Source organism: Poecilia reticulata, chromosome 20 (genome assembly GCF_904066995.2).
Source record: "Poecilia reticulata chromosome 20, P_reticulata-male-v2, whole genome shotgun sequence".
NCBI lineage: Eukaryota > Metazoa > Chordata > Actinopteri > Cyprinodontiformes > Poeciliidae > Poecilia > Poecilia reticulata.
Genome location: NC_088849.1, coordinates 23541103 through 23563563, shown reverse-complemented (window position 1 = coordinate 23563563; position 22461 = coordinate 23541103). Strand labels below are relative to the sequence as shown.

Below are 22461 nucleotides of genomic sequence, written 5' to 3'. Positions count from 1 at the left end.
TGAAAGAATCTAGAACTGAACAGCTCTGATAGTACTCACACGCTATTTATCTTTGCCTCTGGCTCAGACGTTTCTGATTATGTTCCAAGATGATAATCAACTGTGGTCTTCAAACATCTCTTGGTTTCCTGACGTATTCTTCACATAACGGCACTGAAGGAGAGTGTATTTCATGTAAGAGTGCAAGCTGTGTGTCCGTCTAACCTCAGAAGAAAAAAAAAAAACTGATTGTAGCAATCAAGAGTCAAGGCAAGACCACGCGGCAGGAGTCGGCCTCTGGAGAATTGGTTTAAATTTACACACGGACTCACACAAGCATGCAAGTATAGGGTAGCTGAGGAGTTCATGCAGAGGTGTGCAGAGGCCAACGCTGCTGCAGAAAGTCCTTTTATGATGTGAATGCCTGTTTATAGCCCTCTCCCCTCCCTCGTGCCCTCACCTCTGACTGCGCCAGAAAACCAGAACACGTTGATGGTCAGTTTATGAACAAATCAACCACGTTAAAAATCAGAGAAACTTTTTCTGCTACCCAGCACATCACAACACTCAACGCCGCTTTGCAGCAGACCTAAAGATCTGGGGCTGGGTGATTGCTAACTTCCTGATTAGGTGTAAAATTATTTTCTCCAGCCACAGGACTTTTTCTCCTCCAGCAGTCACGGCATGTGGTCAACTACTTATTACCTAATTTGATCGCAACATTACTCACAGGTCTGTTTCTAAAGGTGAATGTGGCAATCCTGAGCCGCTGAGACATCAAGAAGAAGGTAAATGAAAGGCTTTAGAAAAGTTTAACTGTTTGACATCTCTCCGTAGAAACTGCCAGTCCAGTGGTAAAGAAACAAAGCTTAAGGCATCGTAAGGGTTTAATCTCACCTGCCCAGTAGAATCCACTTTAATCCAGTTCGTTTGGGGAGGGGAATCAAAAAAGCCAACCGTGCTTTGGTTGAAGTGAACTCTGGTGCGGTTTGAATGTATATGTGAACACCAAATGGACTAGAGGCCGCTCCAAAAGCAGGAAGTGGACTACAGCGCAGGGCATTCTGGGTAAAAACAACCAAAACAAATGCGAGAGTCCAGGGGCAGAAATGGCTCGAGATCTTTCACCAAAGACAAAAGAGAAATCCTACAACTGCTTTTGTTGTTGACTTACCTTCCAGAAACCATTTGAGGTATTCTTGTTGATTGTGCAGGAGGCTCCTCTTTTGCTTTTCAAACACGTACGGTTATATAATTGCGCATCTGTTTGCAGACATTTTCCTGTGTAAGTGTAAACGTTGAGTTGGGGGCATGGCCAGCCAATTTGGATTTAAGTGACAAGACGCCCTAAAACAGCTCATTCTGACTAAAATCTCATTACCTAAGAAAACTTTTGCACAAAAAAAGTAATAAATATCTTTTTATAGACCACAAACATATCCTAACCCGTTCAGTGAAGCATAATTGGTCACCTTTAAGGCTTAAATGAACAACAGATGTTTCTAAAGCCTATAAAACTGAGATCAGAGAATCTGAGACGTGCAAAAAAAAATCCAGCAACATCTCAAAACGAATCCCTTCAAGGATGTAATAACCACTGAGCCCAGGTTCATTTTGGGACAGCGGGTCGGTGATTGAGAGGTTTTCTCCTCCTTCCTGCGGTTCCCCCGTCGGATCATCGACGACCCAACTGACGGCTTCCTCTCCCACCGTTTCCGTCTGCCGTCCGCTTCTGTCAACAGCTCATCCCGTCCCACTGGGAGTGAAATCAAACCAGAGGTGGCTCTCCTCTATCTACTGTCATTTCTCATTAAAGAGATATGAATCACTCCTGACACCGTGTAATTGGTAAATGGTAATTTCTGAAGGGAGAAATTCGGGGAGAGTGCGGAGAAACCTCACTTTGGGTTTGGAGATGGGAAGGATTGTGACACGGAGCTTAACTGGCTCTTCCTACTGTCTTCTTTTATTGTATCTGATAGCCGAGGATCCCACTTGCTCTGGAATCAGAGACATTTCTTATCTAGGTACCCTCAAATAATGGCTCCGCTGGGTTTTAATATCAGCTGCTTTACATCATTCTGAGTCCTTTAAACTCTGATTTCACAGTCCGTTTAGAAGGAAACATTTTCATTAAACCCCCATTAAAAGAAACACAAGTTTGTCTTTATGTCTAAGAAAAAAAACTTGTATTTAATAGGATACTTTTCAAATTTGCCGTATCCTCGGTGGTGACCAAGGTAAGCATCTGATTATTTTAACCCCTCATTAAAGTCGCTGATTCTTCGACTGCGAGTCTAGCAAATTAACGTTAACGTTGCAATACAGAGATGAAAAGAGAGATAAAAAAGACTGGGGCCACAGCAATTAAAAACTTATTGCTGCACAAAATCCCCCAGAGAGAGGAGACGGTCATGGTGAAAAGCTTAATTGGTTTTGGGTTAGTATTCCATTTATTAGAGTACCAGTGCAGAAGTTAGACGTAAATCTGCTTGCGTTTCTGTTTTTGCAAAATCTGGAATAAATCTGCTGCCTTATGGTTTTAGAGGATGCATACATTTTCCTGAACCGTGCATATATTGCATATATTTCACCTCTTTCCGTTGCTCCTTTGGTTGCTTTGTGGAGCTCAGGGAGCGGAAGACAGTTTCCTCAAAAGCAGACGAGCTTTCTTTTCACTAATAAGACAGTGGGCCGCCCACAGAAGTACAGCGCCATGGAGCTTTTTCACTTTTTTCTCATTATAGCTTCAAAATTATGTGTATTTTATGTGATAAAGACACGAAAAGCTCCATAAATCATGTAGCAAACATGCAAAACACCCTGAACATACCTTACAAATTGATTTATTGATTTCATTTCAATGGGACAGTGCATATTATGAGTGTTCGTTACGTTTTCTGCACAAATTCAGTCTCAGATAATGAGATTTTGAGTATTTTGAGCCCCTTTCAGAATTAGCTGTTGTCACTTTAAATTCAAATAAGTTGCTTCTGTCCGTATCCCCCCAACTCAAAGTTTACACTCGCACATGGAAATGGCTGCAAACAGACGCACAATTATACACCTGTACATGTTTGAGAAGCAGAAGTGGAGCCACCTGCACAGCCAACAGGAATGCAGCAGGGCTTTCTGATTGGTCAAAAGTCAGCAACAAAACACCTGTGTTTTCCATCAGCCATTGTACAGCGCATATAGCGGTAAAACCAGCTGACCAAACTTGCTGGAGCTCAGCTTGGGTTGCTAGGTTACGACGCAGTGCCTGTTAATTATGACTTAAAGTCTTTCAGACACTAAAATAAATTTACTTATTGCCAAAAAAGGCAGGGGTTTCTTTAAGCACTTGGGCTGTTTTTAGAAGCAGTTGAGACCCAAACAAAAGTATGAAAATGTGCAAAAAGTGAATTTTGATTCAAACAAAAATGACCAGAATGTAATAAAACCTAAAAGAAACGTCATAAGTGAGTCTGGAAAAATAAGGAACCCTGAAAACCTCACAGAGATTTTCTAGATTTGGTTTTCTTTCCAGCTTTGCATCTTCTCAATTCATCCGTTACTTTTTCTACATTTAGATCAAAAACCGGTTGACCGAGCATGCTGGAGCTCAGTTTGGGTTGCTAGGTAACTGGTGGAACTCTGCCGTGGTTGCTAGGCAACGGGTGGAACTCTGCTGGGGTTGCTGGGTAACGGCGCAGTGCCTGCTGGTTTGTGTCGTCACATTTTCCAGACACCAGAAAACATTAATTTATTAGTTGGGTAGTTTGTTCCTAAGTGCTTGAGCTGTTTTTTAGAAGCAGTAGAAACCTTAATGGAAGTACAAAACTGTGCAAAATGTGAATTTCTAATAATAGGTTTCCCTTTAAACCTATTAGATTAAAGAAAATCCAAATAGTTTCACTGAAAGAAACTATTAGGACTATAGTTTCTTTCAGTTTTGCTCAAAACCATGAACCTACTTGTGTTTCCCTTCGATGGAGGGGAAAGTCGAACGGTTCGGGGTGTAATCTCTGCGCAAACAAATGATAAAAGCAGACCGAATTACCGGCAATAAATTAAATTAACGTCAGTAATTACTGAACTAAACATTAGCTGCATAAATATTGACTTTGCATGAAATGAATGTAAATATTGCATTGTTCTCATACATTAATTCCAGATTAGTATTCAGGCTGTTGAACACAACAAGATTTGTTTGGTTTTTCCGTGGCAGCAGAATGCAGAGGGGCTCGACAAATCTATTTAAAGCCACCTAGAGCCATAAATGGGGGACAAACAGATGAATAGCAGTTTTTATGATTATGTCACACTGAGCTATACGAAACAATTATTATTTCCATCTCATGCTGAGGCATATACTGACCAAATCCCATTCAAACCGGGCCTTTTGCTCCACCAAATCCCCTAATATGATACTGAAAAGAGAAAAATATTAATTATAACGAGCTCCGGCAATCTAACCCTTGCACAATGGTTCATTGACATGATTAGAAGTAAATAAAGTAATTATCCATCGTGCAGTTTGAAAAAGCTCCTGCATATAAATAGGCATCATTATGGCGAACAGTGGATGAGTTGCAGAGCCTTTCTACCTTTTGGTGGAGAGCGATTTTGATCTAAATTGATTGCTATGGGATTATCCAGGATTTATTAAATATTAAGGCATTGACATTCACTAATGTTGATAATTAGGGTTTATTCAAAGTCAGGGCAGAATTGGCATAAAACGTGCATGGAAAGCAATTCATTACCCAGCCACGAGTCAATTCATCAATTATGATTTTCATTACATATCATAATTAAGAATGCTCAGGCTGAATTGATGTAGTTTAAAAGACTCGTTACGCTGCTATTTTGGATTAACAAATACATTTGGGAATGTGTAGCAACACACGCTGAACAGACCGGGATCATCTAAGACACGGAAAATTATTAATCACTCAATGGGACGATCCACTTCTGTAATACGCAGTGATGGCAGAGAAAGTTACCAAAATAACTAATTCACTTGTTTAGGTACAAAGAAATTCATGACTTCAGTCCAGATACCTACGATGTGAAGTTAGTTTGAATATTGGTAATGAAAAGGTTAAAAAATGCATCTAAAATAAACTGAATTTACTTTATTAGGCCTAAAATGAGTAAGTAGTAACTTAAAAATCTTTTGCGTTTTGTCAGTTAATTCTTTCTTGTCCTGAACTTTTTTTTTTACTGTAGGAAAGTTTGTTTATTTCCCTTTAAATAGTGTTTTATTACAAAGTCTTACTAAGTATTTTTCTAGCTTTTCGTGCAGATATTATAATGAAAATAAGACAAAACTAACGTGAGGGCTTGTTTTGAGTCAGTAACTCCTTAATATTGTGGAAAAAGTTCTAGTTCCACTGGCGCTTTGGAACCGTCTTCTCATAAATGAAATGATCTGCCACTTTTTCCATCAATATTAAAGAATTATTGACTTAAACTCACATTTCTTGCTGAAAAGTTACTTTTAAGGTATGTTTGACTTATTTCAAGCTTTGTCCAGAAACTAGACCAAGGCGACTTGGTGAGATCCTCCAAGGTTCTCTAGCAAACCTTCGCTAGCAGGTGAATAAACCTGAACTTGTTTACCTTCCTGCAGAAGTTCAGGTGGTGATCCTGCATGTTTCTCCTCATGTCAGCCATTGTTCTCAGCAGGCCTTTCAGCTCTCACCGAGCCTGGCGCAGTTCAGCTGTCTTCCCGCTCCGCGCCTGCAGTAACAGTAGTTCATTATCAGCAGGAGCTAGCTGAGCAGACACCGACACTGCTGTGGCTGGAGTTTAGTTCAGTTTAGACACAAAACAAAAAAAAGAACATCCCTGGGTCTCATGTTTCTGCAGGAATCCAGCAGAACCTTGCAGCTAGGATCACACTCACAGTTAGAAGAAACCATTCAATACCCACCTGAAAGCCTAAAGCACTTTCTCTTGCTTTGATGCCTTCATGCCAACTGCAGTCTCTGCACACGTACAATTTTAACATCCAAATAGATATGGAAAATGGCTCTACTAAAAACAACTCCACAGATATAGCCAGACGCTGTATGAGGGCCGCTGCAGAAAGTACAGTGTACATTCATGCCAAAAAACTAAAACATTTTAAACTTATCTAAAAAAAATGTCAGGAAAAAAGTTGGAAATTAAAAACATGTGAATTTTGAAACTCAGAAATTGACATTTCTAAAAAAAATAAATATTTTTTATTTTTTATGGAGCTTCAAAAGTGAAAAATTTGCTAGATAAAATTTATCTAGAAAAAAACATGGAAATTTCTGAGCTCCAGAAGTCAAAAAATGTTCTAGAAAAAAACTCTAGAAATCTTTCTAGAAATATTTGTGAAAAAATTTGGAATTCTCCAAGTTTGAAAATTTAACATTCACTAGAAAAAAAACTCAGAAATTTCCAAAAATTTGGACTTTTGAAACCCAGAAACTGATATTTCTAGAGAAAACATGGAGCTCCAAAAGTCAAAAATGGGCATGAAAAAAACTCAAATTATCTAGAAAAGAAAAATTGGAAATTAAAAACTTAAGATATTTTCTACAAAAAATTTGGAAATTTTTGAGTTTGAAAACTCAGAAATTTGCTAGGAAAAACTTTGGTCTTTTAAGATTAATTTCATAATTACTCTAGAAAAACATTTAAATTTTGAGATTGTCAGAAATTTGAAACTTCTGAAACTCAGGAAAAAATATTTTTTTTATGGAGCTTCAAGTCAAAAATCTGTAAGAGAAAAAATCTCTAAAATCATCTAGAAAAAAAACTTAGAAATTACTGAACTCCAACAGTCCAGCATTTGATAGAAAAATACTCAGAAATCTTTCAGAAAAAACTTGAAAATGTTCAGATTTGAAAAGTCAAACATTTGGTAGAATTCAGATATTGTCAGACTTGGAAATGTTGAAAGTCAGAAAGTAATATTTCTAGAAAAAAATCAGTTTTTTTTTCTTTTCTGGAGCTTCAAAAGTTTAAAATTTACCCTAAAATGAGCTAAAAAAATATCTGAGCTCCAAAACTCCAAAATCTGCTAGAAAAAACTCAGAAATTTTGAGATTATTCTCAGAAATTTTCTTTAAAAAACTCTCGAGGCAAATTTCTCAAATTTTCTGACCTTTTCGCCAGAAATGTTCTCCTTTTTCCCACCTACAAGGTCCCAAATAATCCTCCGTCGCCGCTGCCGGTATGCAGCTGCTGAAATTAAATTACAGCATGCTGTTTGTGTCGCTGACATCCGTCTAGCTCCCCAAAGTAAATCCCATTCTGGGGATAAAGTGAACTTTCCATGTTGGAGGCTTTGCGTGGTGAAACACCGTGGCGGCAGAAGCTAAATGCATTTGAGCGAATGGAGTGTTGCAGAAAGACAGCGGCTCTCTCTCAAGGAGCTGGCGGCGCCAACTCTCACATTATAGAGCTGGCAGAGATTCGAGAGCCATGCTCCTGCTCGTGATTGGCGATTAGCAAATGTTTTGTCCCGACCAGAGATCCGGGTAATGGGACTATAGACTCCCCGGTTGGTGCTCAGGAGTTAATCACACAACAATGAGGCGCGGAGGTAAAGGATGGAAGTTACGGATGAAAAGGAAATGGGTTCAAACCTTGCAAGACGAGGCCCCAGAGTTTAATTGTGTTTGGATAATCTCATTGTCTGTACAGGTAAGTCTCTTCACTCTCCTTATTCTCTTCAGACGAAGTTGGTTAGAGTTCAACAGACTCTTGAAACAAACTTTAATGGGCAGCATTATATATTTTCAAGGCACATACAGACATAGAAAATAACTATTTTACCTTCAGTTGTTATAAAACATGTTAGAAAAACTCGACGTTGTTGCCTTTACAGGACGTTTTTACAATTAGGAGTTGGAAGACACACGTTTAGGCAAGAAGCTCTTATTTTGAAGTCTGCTGAAACAGGAAACGGTGATAAAACTGGATGTTTTTTGAGATATGCAGTAGGAAATAGCATGGCTGAATCCATTTAAAGCTGATGAATCAAAAGTGATTTAAAAATGTAAGTTTGAGCTGATTTCTTACTGAGACATAAAGTTGCTTTGTTGAAAAAATTCACTGCATAATTTTCTGAGTTTGCACCTTTTGCTACTCACTTAATGTCGATCTGTAAATCTTATTTCTGTAATATTTGTTTCATTCAAAGAAACTAAAGAAGCAAGCAGCCTCACATTCCTGACTCTTCATCAATATTAACAATTTGAAAGTATATCAGAGGAAATTTGATTTCGCAGTTTAACAACTTGAAATTAGGACTCTGTCCCTTTAAGAAGCTCCTGTTCCTTCCGAAACTCCGCCTTCATGACGTCATCACAACTTTTCTCCATTAACCTTTTAACGTCGTTCTTTATAGCATTGGAATAAGAAGTAATTCATATAAACTCAATGGACTCGCAGTTTGCCAATTGCTGCTGTTGCTAGTCTGAAGGAGATTTGTCTGGTTTCTACCACAAATATCTTAGTACGCTTGATATAAGACAAAACTAACTTACAAGTAACTTTTCAGCAAGAAATAAGAGCTTGTTTTAAGTCAGTAATTCCTTAATACTGATAAAAAGTACTAGTTCCACTGGCAGATGATTTAACTTATGGGAAAATGTCTTGTAATAAGTGAAATAATCTGTCAGGAAGCAACTGGTGAGAGTTATGGAATAAAACAATATAAAAAGCTCAGTGACCTAATTCCACATAAGTTCTGTATGTTTATATTTGTGCATTTGATTTATAAATTCCAATTAATGAAGTTTTACCATTTTCTGCACCGTTTGTTCACTGAAAGCATCAATGAATACCAATGAATTTGAAAATACCATCTACAGCTTAGTGACACAAATCACATTTCTTTATGCGGCTGGTGTCCAGAAGAAGCAAATTACAAATGGTGATGTTTGTGGGGCTGTAATTGCTGTGACACACAGTCTCAGTCATAGTTTCCTAAAAAAAAAACAATGTACGGATTAAAAATAAAATCCTAAATAAATGGAAAACACTTGACCAAATTATTGATTCTGAGCATCATTAATTAATATTCAAATGCAACATTTGAAGCCTAAAACTAACACATATGTAAACTTCTGACCAAATCTAAAACTTTTGACTTCAGAGTGTTTTTTCCCCGCTTTAGCTCGTGCTTTTACACCCATGTAGACACACTTCCAACCCACCAGACTGCACTGACAAACCCAGTTATTTACCTCCCAAACACTGCCGATGCATCTCTCTGGTTGCCTACAATTGTTCTGTTATGATGTGTTTATTCCAGACTTTAGTACGTCTTTCTTCCAAAGTGTCAACGTTGAGTGAGTAGCATTGGTTCTGCAAAGCTAAATTACTGTTTTTACCGTCGGAGTTCTGAGAGTTTGAAAAAGCACTTAAAGGAACTCCGTTTTGCAGATTTTTGAAAAATCTCTGAGGTACAACGGTAAAAGTTTTAAAATGTAAACATGTCAGGAACTATATGTGATTGTAGGCTTGCTAACGTAGTGTTTAGGGTTTATTCTTGCTTAGCACTCAGTACAGTCCACTTTACCGTCTTCTCCAAACTGAAACTACTACACCAGGGTTAGGTTAGGTTACTGGAAGCTACACAAGCCAAAAACTATTCAAAAGCATTTTTCTGGAAATAGCAGTCAAAGCAGTCTAGCAGAATGCGGTTTAACTGTATTTTCAATCTGGATTTTTTTTTTGTTGTACTGTTTAAATCTTCTACTATTTATACAAAGAAAAAAAGAAAAATATCTGCTCAGGCTGATTTCTTTTAGAGTACTTATGCTAAAAGCTATTCAGGCTAACAAGTACAGCTACAATAATGCCATTAATCCGACTAAGAGCTATTTAAAATCTACTTTTAGCAGCTACTCAAACTGGGAGACAACTAAATTACCCACTAAAGCGATTTAAGCTAACAGCTACACAAGCTAAAACAGTTATTCATGTTAACAGCTAATCAAGCTAAAGTTTTTAAACTAACAGCCACTGAATTGAGCATCTATGCTTACTTAAAGCTACCGAAGTCAACGGCTACTTGTGCTAACAACTGTTCAGGCTAACAGATGAAATGTTAGCTTTTGAATAGCTCCTAATCAGTGCAGGAGCTATGAAACAGCTAACATTTCATCTGTTAGCTTGAATAATTATTAGCACAAGTAGCTGCTGAATACTGTTAACAGTTAGTCAAATTAGTGGATAAATAACTACTAAAACAGAGTTAGTTATGCTAACAGTCACTCAAGCTAAAAGCTATTCAATTGAGCAACTATTAAAGCTACAAGCAAAATAAATAACGCTTACAATGAATATAGCTAAGAGCTACTTGTGGTAGCAGCTGACAGAAAGTTTGCAGCAGCTCAGGCTAACAGTTAGAGAAGATTACAGCTACTCAAATAGCGGTGCAAGCTGATTCGCTTTTATATTGGGGTCTAGAATTGCAACATTTGTTAAATTTTCAGTTGGTGCGGTTTCAAACTAAAACCCGTTCCCCTCCTCACCTGTGGTGGCGCTGCTCCAAAACCCCCAGGGGAAAATTACACGAAAATCTCTGAAATGGAAACAAAAATGGAGTGGCGTCAGATTTTAGCAGTTGTCTTTGGTAGAAGACTGAGACCTACTGCTAATGCTAATGGTTAGCGCTACGGCTAGACAAACATAATTAGTGTAATGGATAACAGATGCAGACTAGTTTCCTTTTTATGTAGACTTCAGTGCTTCTCTATCCTCCTGTCAAATCTCTCCCTAAAAACCTTTTGACTTTCACCTGCTGCCTTAAATTTTAAACCTGGAATCAGCCTTAAAAATGAAGAAAATGAAATATTATGTCCACATTCAGAAAGATCAACTACCTTCATTCTTTTTAAAATGAAAAATGTGACATTTCTGCTCCTTTAGTCACGCAACTGTCTGGTTGAGATCTAATCTAAGTACTATAAAGTATTCATACACTGAGCTAATATCATTTGTCAGCCTTCATCTTGGCTTTTACTCAGCCAGATTAAAAGTAATGTAATCCTCAGAGGAAACTAAGTGGATCATGGTTGTTTTACTTTAAAAATTAGTCATGCACCCTGATATACTTAGCATTTGCTCACATTAAAGCCACAGGCCTCAGGCCAACTGAAAGCTGTACGTAATATTCAATTAGAAACAAAAAAAAAAACATGTTTAGGTGTAAAATCAAAATGGAAATTATGCAGCTAATTTCTCCAAAATGTCTCAGTATTTTCTTTGCAGGTTGACGCTGCTTGTGCTCTTCCGCCAGAATCGATCGAACGTTTTGGACCTCAAGGTTTGACTATGGATTTATTGATTTGCAGTCTTTTTAAAATGGTGGAAAGTCCAACTGTAAACAGCTTAAATTGTGACATACTGCTAAAGTTCCAGATATTAGTTTTATAAAATGCTGCTGTTGGCTGTGTAAGTTTGGTTAAAGCAAAGTTAGCTTGTGTGCACATTCTGAAATATACTTTCTTTAAACGGTTGACCTATTATGCTTCCTTATACAGGTTAGGTTTATGGTCTATACAAAACATGTTTTTTAATTTTTTTGCACAATGTCATTCTTAGATAATGAGATGTTAGTTTTGAGCTGTTTTAGGGTTTAGGGCTTTTTGTCAATGTTTACATTCGTACTTGAAAATGGCTCCAAACAGATGTACATCTTTGAAAAGCAGAAGTGGAGCCTCCTGCACAACCAAAAAGAATGTCGAAAGTGGTTTCTGCACAGTAAGTCAACAACAAAACGCAGATTCAGTGGTAAAGCCAGTTGACCAAAAGTGTTGGAGCTCTGCTTGGGTTGCTAGGTAACCGGGCTGGGCTTTGCTGGGGTTGCTAGGTAACGACGCAGTGCCTGTGGAATGCAATTTAATCAAGAGGCTCATTTTCCAGACACAAAAAATACTAACTTAATGCCAGAAAAACATGAAGGGGTTTCTTTTTTAAGAGCTTGTGCTTTTTCAGAAGCAGTTGAGACCCGGATTGAAGTACAAAAATGTGCAAAAGGAATGTTCTCAAAACCGTACAAAGTTGTTCTGCTAATACATAGACAAGACTTGTGTTTCATGTCAGCTGTACTTATAATTATTACCTTTACCTTAGCTTGTGGCCTCCCAAGTGGCTCCAGAAAAGAGACATAAAGTCTAAAAATCTCCTTCGTCTTCACTTAAACATGCGAGTGGCCCACATCGCTGATTCGTTATAAAGAATTGAAGCTCTCGGTTGGAAGGAGCTGCCACCTGTAGACTTTCTTGAGATGTTATATTTGGTGATGTAAAATGTGTTCACGTCACATCCAGCCAGGCCCTAGTTGTACATCTCTACAGAATGTCTGGGGAAACTATCTTCCACAATCTGTCAAACGGTGCAGCATTGGTCTACCAATTACAGCTGTGAGAAGCGAGCAGCTGTCTTGGCTCTACAAACTTCTGTGCCACCATGTCTCATACTGCAGATTACACGTCTCCCATTGTGAAAATGTGATGGTTTTCACTGAGAAACAAGGGTGAAGTGGAGAGCAGTGATGGAAAGGGTGGTATGGCAGAGGGGTGTGGGGTTTTTTAGACCCGGTAATCAATAGTTGATTATAGACGGAGGTAAAAAGATCTTTGAGAAAGCGTTTCAGAATCGGTCCAAGACTGTAAGATAACTATATTCCTGCATTTCATACAGCTGGATTTAAAAGAAACCACTCAGCTGTGTGTGAAGTTGACGTGTTCAAGCAGAAAAGTGAAGAATAAAATCAGCGGGTGTCCGAAGTATTGAGTTCAGATCTCATAAGTGCAACTTTTATATATATATATATATATATATATATATATATATATATATATATATATATATGAAAGCAGCTTTTCAGATCATTGATTTTGTACAACTGAATACTAGAACTGGATTAAGAGAATTATGTTTTAATCATGAGAATAAAGTCTTAACATTATAAGAATATAATCATAATATTAGCAGAAAAAACATGCAATATTATGAGAAAAAGTTATTTTTAAGAGAAAAAAGCTTTGATAGTCTTCAAAATAGCACAAAGTCCTCCTACTGTTAATAATCTGATGCTATTAAAAGGTTAAGTAATTATTTATTTTTAAAAGATACCAAAGTATAACTTCACAAGATGCTCAACAATCCTCATTTTAATGCTGTAGTAAGACTAAAGCTGTTTCTTACAGGACTTGTCATAAAAGTTCTACTTTATCTTGGTAATTTTTCAGCGTTACTCTAAATTTCAAAAAACAAAATTCTCTTAGTCAGGCCCTGATATGTCCTTGTAATTTTGTTTTCATGGAAATAAATATTGAAAATATTTTTTCAATATTTGATATTAAAAAATAAATAGAAACCTTAAAAAAATATATACATTATATGTAATTTTTGAAGATTTCAAATTAGTTTTACCCATAACAGCGGTCTTGGAGAATTTTCAATTCAGTTTTCACTGTCGCAAAAAAGTGCAGGTTTTCTTTTGTTTTTGTTTTTATTTGTTCTTATCAGAGTTTGATTGATTCACACCTCCCCAAACGAACTATACTTTCATTTAACTAGATTTTGATTAAAGCGGACTAATCCCCATTAGTCCGCAGTAAAAAACAGCCTTTTTACTGTGAAAGGCTGTTTTATTAGCCTTTCACAGTAAAAAGGCTAATAAAACACAGTTTTGCCATTTGTTAAAACGAGTTAGCTCATTTGTAGCTCTCATGTTACATACTAGTAGCAGAAATAAACCAATAATATAGCGCTACATTATTTATAAGCTAATGCTAAAGGCTCAGCTTAAAGACAACAGTCGGGAGGCTAGCCCATTAGCATCAAATACTTGGTCACGTTAGAGCTCAAATTAGAAACATTAAATAAACAAGTTACAACAAAGCGTTAGCTAACATTAGCGCCAAAATACGGCCTCTCATTTACATATCGAAGTGATAATTAGCGATCATTAACGCAGTTATAACTCACCTTTGTCACAAACGCAGACACTTATCGGATAATTACCGCCAACAGCACAACGCATATATTCCTAAGGACCCTTAGGTGCCCAACAAGTTGCCTGATGTAAAAGTTCAGCCATGAACAAAACAATGAATAATCCCAGGCCATTTATAACCCCAAATGTCTGGAATCAAACCTTCTCGCTAAAGCAGTTACAATCTTTGATGCTCTGTCCAAATCTTGTTTGTCTAATTTATTTCTTCTAATTTCTGCAGCATCTTTGGTTTTCTTTTTTCTACCCTGTAGCATTTTAAACTATTTTTGTAAGAGGTTCTGTATTGTATGCAGGCCACATCTGCAGTAACCATGTCTTATATTTTGATCTAAATGACGCTGGTTTGTATCTGTTCTCTTCATTTTTTTAACCATGTTTTTAAAGATATTAATAAAAAGAATTTAAACTATACAAGAAAGGTTTTTTAGCAAAGCTTCAGCAAACTAAGAAGTGTTTTTTTTTAGGTTATATCGCTTCATCTGAACATGAAAAATTCTCTTGTCTAAAAATAAGTTTGCTTCCCTTTTTAGTTTTAAATTAATCCCACAGAGAGCAAAGCTTTGACAACAGGGACTGGTATTCACCACCTCATCAAGACCACGCAATGTCAGTGTTTAAACATGTTGAATTTCATGCTGTGATTATCCCAGGCTTGATTTTTATCACAGAGAAAACACATGAAATGCAGTCAGCAGGTTGGTGGTTGTATTCATTAACAAGGTTTCTACACCGCTATGTGAAAAGAGACGGTGTTGCTTCTGTTGTAAGGTTACAGAAAATGCATCCAATTTCTCTCTGCTTTGGAACAATTAGCCAATTCTCAAGCAAATTAGCATTTAGAAGCTAATTTACTGATACAGGTACAGAATAGTCAGCAGGGCTGTAACAAGATCCGCAAGGCAACCACATCTTGCTTGCAAGACTTATTTCAGGGGGAAAATCTCTTATTTTTAGTCCAACATGAAAGTTTACGTATTTTAAAGGAGAACTATTATGCAAAATTCACATTTTGCACATTTGAGTACTTCCCAACTGCTTCTAAAAACAGCCAGTTGTTTTTTCTTGGAAATAAATTGATGTTTTTTGGTGGGTTAAAAATGAGCCGTTTCAAAAAGATCACAATTGCTGAGTCACATTCAGCGCGCACTGCACATTTACCTAGCAACCCCAGCACAGTTCCGCCCGTTACCTAGAAACCCCAGCGTAGTTCTGCCCGTTACCTAGCAACCCCAGTGCAGTTCCGCCCGTTACCTAGCAACCCAAGCACAGTTCCGCCCGTTACCTAGCAACCCAAGCACAGTTCCGCCCGTTACCTAGCAACCCAAGTAAAGTTCCAGTATGTCGGGTTTTCCAATGGTTGCTGGAAAAGGCGAGTGTTTCGTTGTTGACTTACCCTCCAGAAACCACTTGCTAAATTCTTGTTGGTTGTGCAGGAGGCTCTACTTCTGCTTTTCAAAGATGTACGGTTGTATAATTTTGCATCTTTTTGCAGCCATTTTCAAGTGTGACTGTACTGATTGGACTATAATCTCATTATCTAAGAATAAAATTGAGCAACTGTTTTGTACAGTTCATAGACCTATTCTAACCTGTTCAAAGTCACCTTTAAGTCTGAGTTAATTTGGGAAGGCTGGGGAACAAAGAAGAGAAAACCTCCAATTTTATCATTTTCTTCCCTTACTGCCAGTAGTATCAAGATACAATTCATTTAAGAAGGTTCTGTGTCGTTCTCGTTTGGTATCGGCTGGTATTTTAGGGAAAAATGTCAGTTCAACATGATCGATTCATGTTCGGCCGTCATGCTGACGAAAATGAGAAATTGAAATTGATTTTTGAAGGATGCTATTAAGATCCAGGCTGTGACTTTTGCTTTCTTTTTCTTTTTTTTAAACGTAATCATGGGATTGTTATGGAGACAAAGACTGGGGCAAACATGGTAAAGCTAGAAAATAAACTCAAATATAAGCAACACACAGTACAACAACAGAGAAAAGGTGTTGTCATGAGTGAACACATGAAAAAAAACCCTTAAAATCTGAAACATGATTCTCACCACATTGTTGTCATGAATTATAAATGTCAGTTTATTCAGCCAGGAGTGGTGTTAGGTTTACATATGCATGGATTTGTTCTGCAGCTCTGTTGTCTTAACAGCATTACAGGTTAGTTGGCTGTGTAACTACAAGATGTTTTTCACCCTCCACTGCAGCCAGGAAAATATCTCACATTCTCAAGGAGGTTGTTACATGATCTTCTGAGTGAGTAATTCAGAGATCACATAACAACTTATCCATCAGTGCATGAAACCCGGCAGAAAATGGGCTCTCTGATAGCCCTGTTGCAGTAATCTTTGCAGAACTCGATCTGTCACGTTTTGGGAGCAAGGAATCAAACCAGAATGTGCAAAAGATGGAGGTGAAAATGTTCTTTTTATTAAATATTTTAAGATCAGACTTTGAAAAAATGTAACACCAAAAACATTTATAATTCTAGCACAGGTAACGTTATTTTTCCATTTTAGTGAAAGGTTTCATGGTATTTGACTTCTCTAGAGCCAGATGTTTCCTGACCTTTGACTGCAGATGAAAAAAGTGCACTTTCAGCAAAACTACTTGTCAAATAAACCTGCTGTTTTCTATTGTATTGTATTGTGTCTTTTTCTGTATCTTGTCCAGCAGTGTAGTGATCAGAGTTGTTGTTGTCCGAGTCCCAAAGTTCAATCGATCTAAAATGTTACAATCTGTTTGCATTCAAGTAGACGCAAATAATGTCAAATAAAACTCATAAATGTTACTTAGATCAAGTTATCCAGCTTAGTGCCTACTCTTACAACGTCATTACCATTAAACCATTTTTACTCTTTAACACAACAAATATTAACAGAATACTGAGAATCAACAAATAAATCCAAACAAAATGGCATAAAAGGTTTTATGAAACCAAGTAAATCTCCATCATTGTGACAAAGAACATAAGTTAGCTGTTCTTGTTATTGTAAATAAAGTAAAAACTAAACTTTGTTTACTTTTGTATAATATTCAAATAAACACAATATTTAAAACAGATTTAAACATTTATTAAAGTAAACCATATTAGCATGTCATCACCAGTTATGCTTGATTTAAACCACAAATCATAAAGCATATAGTTTACTCCATGAAAACTCTACAGCATTAAGCGCCACTGTGCAATCAACAAGAGTTAGCATTGAGCTAATTAGCTACTATAACCATTAGCATTTCCATTAGCTTAAAGCTAATTTGCCAAAATCCACATGCAGAACAAAAAAAATATCTCTCAAAAGTTTAAACATTCAACTCACCGCGTTGGTCCGTTTCCAAAGATCGTAAAGAAGAATTATCTTTAAAAGTAATTTGACTTTCTAAGGAGTTGACGGCCGATATAAAACCACTTCCGGTTCGCCGTGAAGTCACTTCCGGTCACTTGAACTAAACTGCGAAGCTCCTTACTGGAACGGGATGATTTAACAATCATGAAGGTTTCAGATTTAAAATATTCAAATCGTTTCATAGATTTTGATCACACTTTGTTTTCATTCCCTTTCAAAGTGTGTTATGTTTTATTCCACAGAAGTTTAACTTATACTTGGTGGTTTTAAGCTAAACTTTTTTCTTAACGTTTTTTAAAACAATTCCTGGATATTATTGGAAAATATTATTTTTTGCTCTGCATTTTGCTCAAATTTTAGTAATTCAGAAAATGTTAATCCTCCCATTTGTCTAATTAAAGTATTGGTGTGGCTGATTTTTCTACTTAAATGTTGATTCTTGTTTTCCCAGGATGACAAGTAAAGTTGTATAAATGCATTGTGTAAAGTATATAATGCATAAAAATTTAATAAACCATTTTTTTTGCAGTGTAAAGCAACATAGATTCTACTTTATGTCTTCATTGACTCAATAAACCTTTTAGATTAATCACATCCATTAACACATTAACGTTACTGAAATTATCAACATTTTCTACAACAACTACACTTTTTTATGTTTATTTAGTTTGTCTACGGTTCTAAATGACGTTCTTACAGGAACACAATTGCTTTACTGGTTGATATTACATTTATTTTACGTCTGAGACCAAAAAATACTTGAAACAGTTTTATCTTGGGTTCTTCCAACACTGTATTATCCCCTTTGTTCTGAGTGAACTCCGCCACTCACCTAAACATCAATCATCCCAACTCCCGAGTTAGTATTTCATGATTAGGCTGATGTTTTTTTCATATTTCTAAATTACATTGTCTTCTATTATATCAGTCAGGCTTTCAGGAATGAATGATGACTTGTATTTACTGTTGGTGGGGTTTTTTCTGTTTTTTTTATAACAAATGACTGCTATTCTCTCTTTCTTTCGCCACACAAAGCTTTCACCAAAATGAAAATCTGCACCTCCTGCGAGGGGCACAAAAAAAAAAACTAAATATAAATGCATCCCTGAAAGAAAAAAAAAAGCTTTTCTTTTGTTCCTAAGATCTCTCTTCCAGTGGCAAACTTTTCTGCAGAGCGTGTGTGTGTGTGTGATGCTGCAGACAATGAGTTGCTTTCCAATTGCCTCCTCTCCAGCCGCCACACATCTGCATACGAAACCATCCGGATGATATAAAGGCTAAAAAAAAATGGGCTGATAAAACAGAGGCAAGGGGTCATTAAGCAGCAGGTTTGGAGACAGCTTGGGAGACGCGAAGTCCCAACTTCATCAAGATTAATCACTGACATCTGGTGCCTTTGGAGGACCTAGTTAGTAACCCTCTGTTTTCCCCCCGGTGGGGCGTGAATCATCGATGGCAGCGAGGCAGAGACGCAGGAAGCTCAGCCCCGGACGCGTGTTGTGTCTTTTGTCTCGCTGCGTGACAGAAACTGATGACAAACGACACAAAGGAGCATAAATATGCATTTTCTTAAATGGTTCTGCTGCCATTAACTGTAGCGACGTAATTTATTTGAGCAAAACAAAAGCTATGATTATAAGAAAGACCTGAAATAGGGTGAAAGTATCTCATTGTATTTACTCACAGTGAAGCATGGTGGTGGCAACGTCATGCTATGGATGCAAATTCGTTTCTTGAGCTTCTTATTTTTCAACATAATTCAAGCTACTTCCGTCACAAAATATTCATCTATTATATCCAAGGTTTTATAATAAGTAGAACTATGTCTATCACAGACTTTTATTTTGCTGCATTAAAATCAACTTTTATCTGATTTATTAAATTTGGTTAAATGTAGCAAAGTTGTGAAAGGAAGACAGCCAAATCAAACTCTGGTCCGCCTTCAAATGTTGGTTTCTGTTCGGCTGAAGGGAACTCTGGTGCGGTTCGAATGGATATGTGAACACCAAGTGAAGCGGAAACTGCTCCAAAAGCAGGAAGTGGACTACACCACAGAGCATTCTGGGTAAATACAACCAAAACAAAAGCGCCAGGCTAGAGCTAGCTGGAGAAATTACTTCTGTTTTTCCCTAAAAATAAAGGAGGAATCCTCCAGCCGCTAAAACCAGACGCTACTCCATCTTTGTTTACATTTTGTGAAGGAGGAAGTTGCGCTCATTGTGTTTGTATAATTTACTACAACAGTGGTTCTTGGTGCAGCGCCCCCACAGGCCAGGAGGGGAACAAGTTTTTCATTTGACTCTGCAGTGTGAAAGCAAACCACAGAAGCTGAAAATGTAACAAATGTTGCAACACGGTGCAAGTCTATTTAGATACTATCCATGTACGGGTTCGTTATCTGGAAAATATTTTCTGTATGAAACGTGTGGCGTTTGCTAATCTCTACTGACACTTGAATGTTTTGGTCAGATGAGGTCAAGATTGAGATTTTTATCAACACAAAGTCCAGGAAGGAAAAACTACGAATGAATATCAAGAGAAGAGCGTTCTAACTTATGTAGGGCTGAAACGATTAAATTGACTTAATTTATTATAAAAATACTATATATACATCAAATATGATTGAAAAGAAAATTGATGTCATTTGACGCTGTGAACTTGGGCCTCTGTCTCTTTAAAAAACTCCTGCCGTTTCTGAAGCTCCGCCTTCAGGAAGTCATCACAACCTTTCACAACGTTTGTACCAGCATTTTAAAGTAGCTTCTAATATGAGCTCAACAGGAGTTTGCTAATTGCTGCTGGCTAGTCTGAAGGAGCTGAGTGGGGGAGCACTGCTCTGTGAGGTTGGAAATGCAGCTGTGAGGCGGAGCTTTGTCCTCGAAGGCGGAGCTAAGTCCACCCAGGTGTTTTGCATAGCTGAATGGTTGCCATGGAGATTAAAGGTTTTCTAAAACATGCATGAGAGTCAAAGCAACACAGTTATAACATGATGTAAAGCTAAAAAAATTCAATTTCACATTATATTTCCCCTTTAATGACCCAAAATATATTTAAATAAGATCCGAAATGGTTCCACACACAGAAAAATCAACAGACAAAATTTACCATCTATTTACTATCATTTAAACCTTTTAATCAGATGTTTCTTTGCCGTTTTTGAATGATAAATAAATCTACATGTAGTTATCTGTTCAGCGTCTCTTCGGCGTGACCTCAACAAATATTCCAAGAGCGTTGTCTCATTATTGATCACAGGAAAGTGAGGAGATATGGATATTACTGGGCCGAAGGCCACAAAGGTACCGGGGTTGATTCATGGGGCGTCTTCCTCATAACTCAGGCTCTAGACAAACAGCTCGGTCCCAGCAGCGCTGGCATTTGAAGGAATAAAGTTCTTGGCTTTACAGCAGGCCTGAGCTGGATCCCTTTCTCTTAAAGGTCCTTTCTTGAGTCTGGCGGCCATCTTTCAGGTTAAAGTTTTCCTCCAAAACCACAAACACTATCTCTTACCCCTTTGCCTTTCATTCCACTGTTAAATCCCTGATTTTTTTTTTCATGTCTTTGTGAAGCAGCTTGTGCTGATCTTTGAAATCGGCGCTATTTTCTGTCTTGCAGAGACAAACCCTTTTCATATTTCCTGACCGTGCCCTTTCCGGCGAGATCCTTCGAACACCCTCTGCTTTGTGTTTTTTTTTTTTCCCCCCTTTTCTCGTTTTTTAATACTACGGCTGTCACTTGTAGAGAGCCAATTAACATATTGTGTCTGAGGAAGTCACTCTCCCCAACAGTCCTCCCTCTGTTTTTGTCACTCTGCCGGCTATACCGGGCAGTCTCACACAAATTAGCGGCGTGGGCTTCGAGGCTCAATTACCTTTTAAAACGTTCGGAGGTGGTGTCAGCCCGTCTCAGAGCCTCTCTCCGGCGATAAGGGCACGAAGCGAGGAGGAGGAGGGAACAATCGGCGTGCAGGGGGCTGGGTTGGGTTTCTAACTGATCTAATTCCTCTGTCTGCAGGGCGCCTAACTGTTGGCATCCCAGTTTCCCCTGGAGACAAAGGCAGCTCTCTTCTTCTTCTTCTTCTTCTGCTTCTCATCAACGCACCTTTGTCCATTTGAATATGATGGCAGTGTCGGACTCCCAGGAGGAGTCGCGGCAGACCAAGCCTTGTTATCGTGTAATGGAGACAGGAAGGCTGAAATGGGAGAGACAGAATGGTAACAGGAAGTGGTGGGAGAGGCAGACATTTTATTAACGCCTCCAATTGCCAAAAAGAGAAATTTATAACAGAGTAGAGCACACAAACACCGTAGATAAAACTTTCTTTAAATGTCTTTTCCAGTGTAAGGTCTGGTTAAACCAACCTCTTACCTCAAACATTGATAGATTCTTGCTAGTTCTGGGTTGGGCATCCAGCTATGCTTCCTTAAACAGGCTAGGAGAGGTTTGAGAATATCTTTTGCACAACAATCATTCTTAAAAAGGTAGATTTTAGTCAGGATGAGCTCTTTTAGGGCGTCTTGTCACTTTAAATCCAACTAATCTGCTGCTGGCCGCGCCACCCAAAACTCAACGTTTACAAATGAAAATGGCTGCAGACCGAAGCTCAATTATACAAGTGAATATGTTTGAAAAGCAAAAGTGGAGCCTCCTTCACAACCAACAAAAATGCATGAAGTGGTTTGCTGATGGTAAATAAGTCAACAACAAAATGCTTGTCTTTTCCAGCAGCCATTGTACAGCGCATACAGCGGGAAAACTAGCTTGGGTTGCGAGGTAACGCCGTACTTCTTGTTGAAACCAAAAACATTTTGTCTAGGTGGGTTTTTTAATCACTTGAGCTGCTTTTAGAAGAATTTAAGACCCGAATGAAAGTACAAAAATATGCAAAATGTGTTTTTTGTACAGTAGGTCCCCCATTATCTCTGCCACATTCAGACCTGTTCACGGGAGCTCGTCATATTCCAGAAAACAGTTTGAGACGATGTGACACAGTGGCCTATTTCTTCCAGCGGCTGCAGATTCCCACCAGCACTCTGAGGCCCTGCAGCCTGAAACACTTTCTGTTTGTGAATGACTCAACGTCCAGTTTAAATGGGCAGAGGACATCCTGTCCAAGTTACAGCCGGACTCG

General features: G+C 37.9%; 1 long non-coding RNA gene across 2 annotated transcripts in view; it reads right to left on the bottom strand.

Annotated features, from left to right (window-relative positions):
- LOC103456694 (uncharacterized) overlaps positions 1-17585 on the bottom strand; it is an 81635-nt gene extending 64050 nt beyond the window's left edge. Inside the window, exons 1-3 of one of the 2 annotated variants that reach the window (XR_001776006.2) lie at positions 17304-17585; positions 10488-10537; positions 5587-5706 (exon numbers count right to left, since the gene is read on the bottom strand). This is a non-coding gene — a long non-coding RNA (uncharacterized LOC103456694). Of the gene's footprint in view, positions 1-5586; positions 5707-10487; positions 10538-13953; positions 16908-17303 lie in introns of those variants that run through there. The other variant, XR_014085453.1, reaches the window with a different exon arrangement.
- Positions 17586-22461: the final 4876 nt, after the last annotated feature.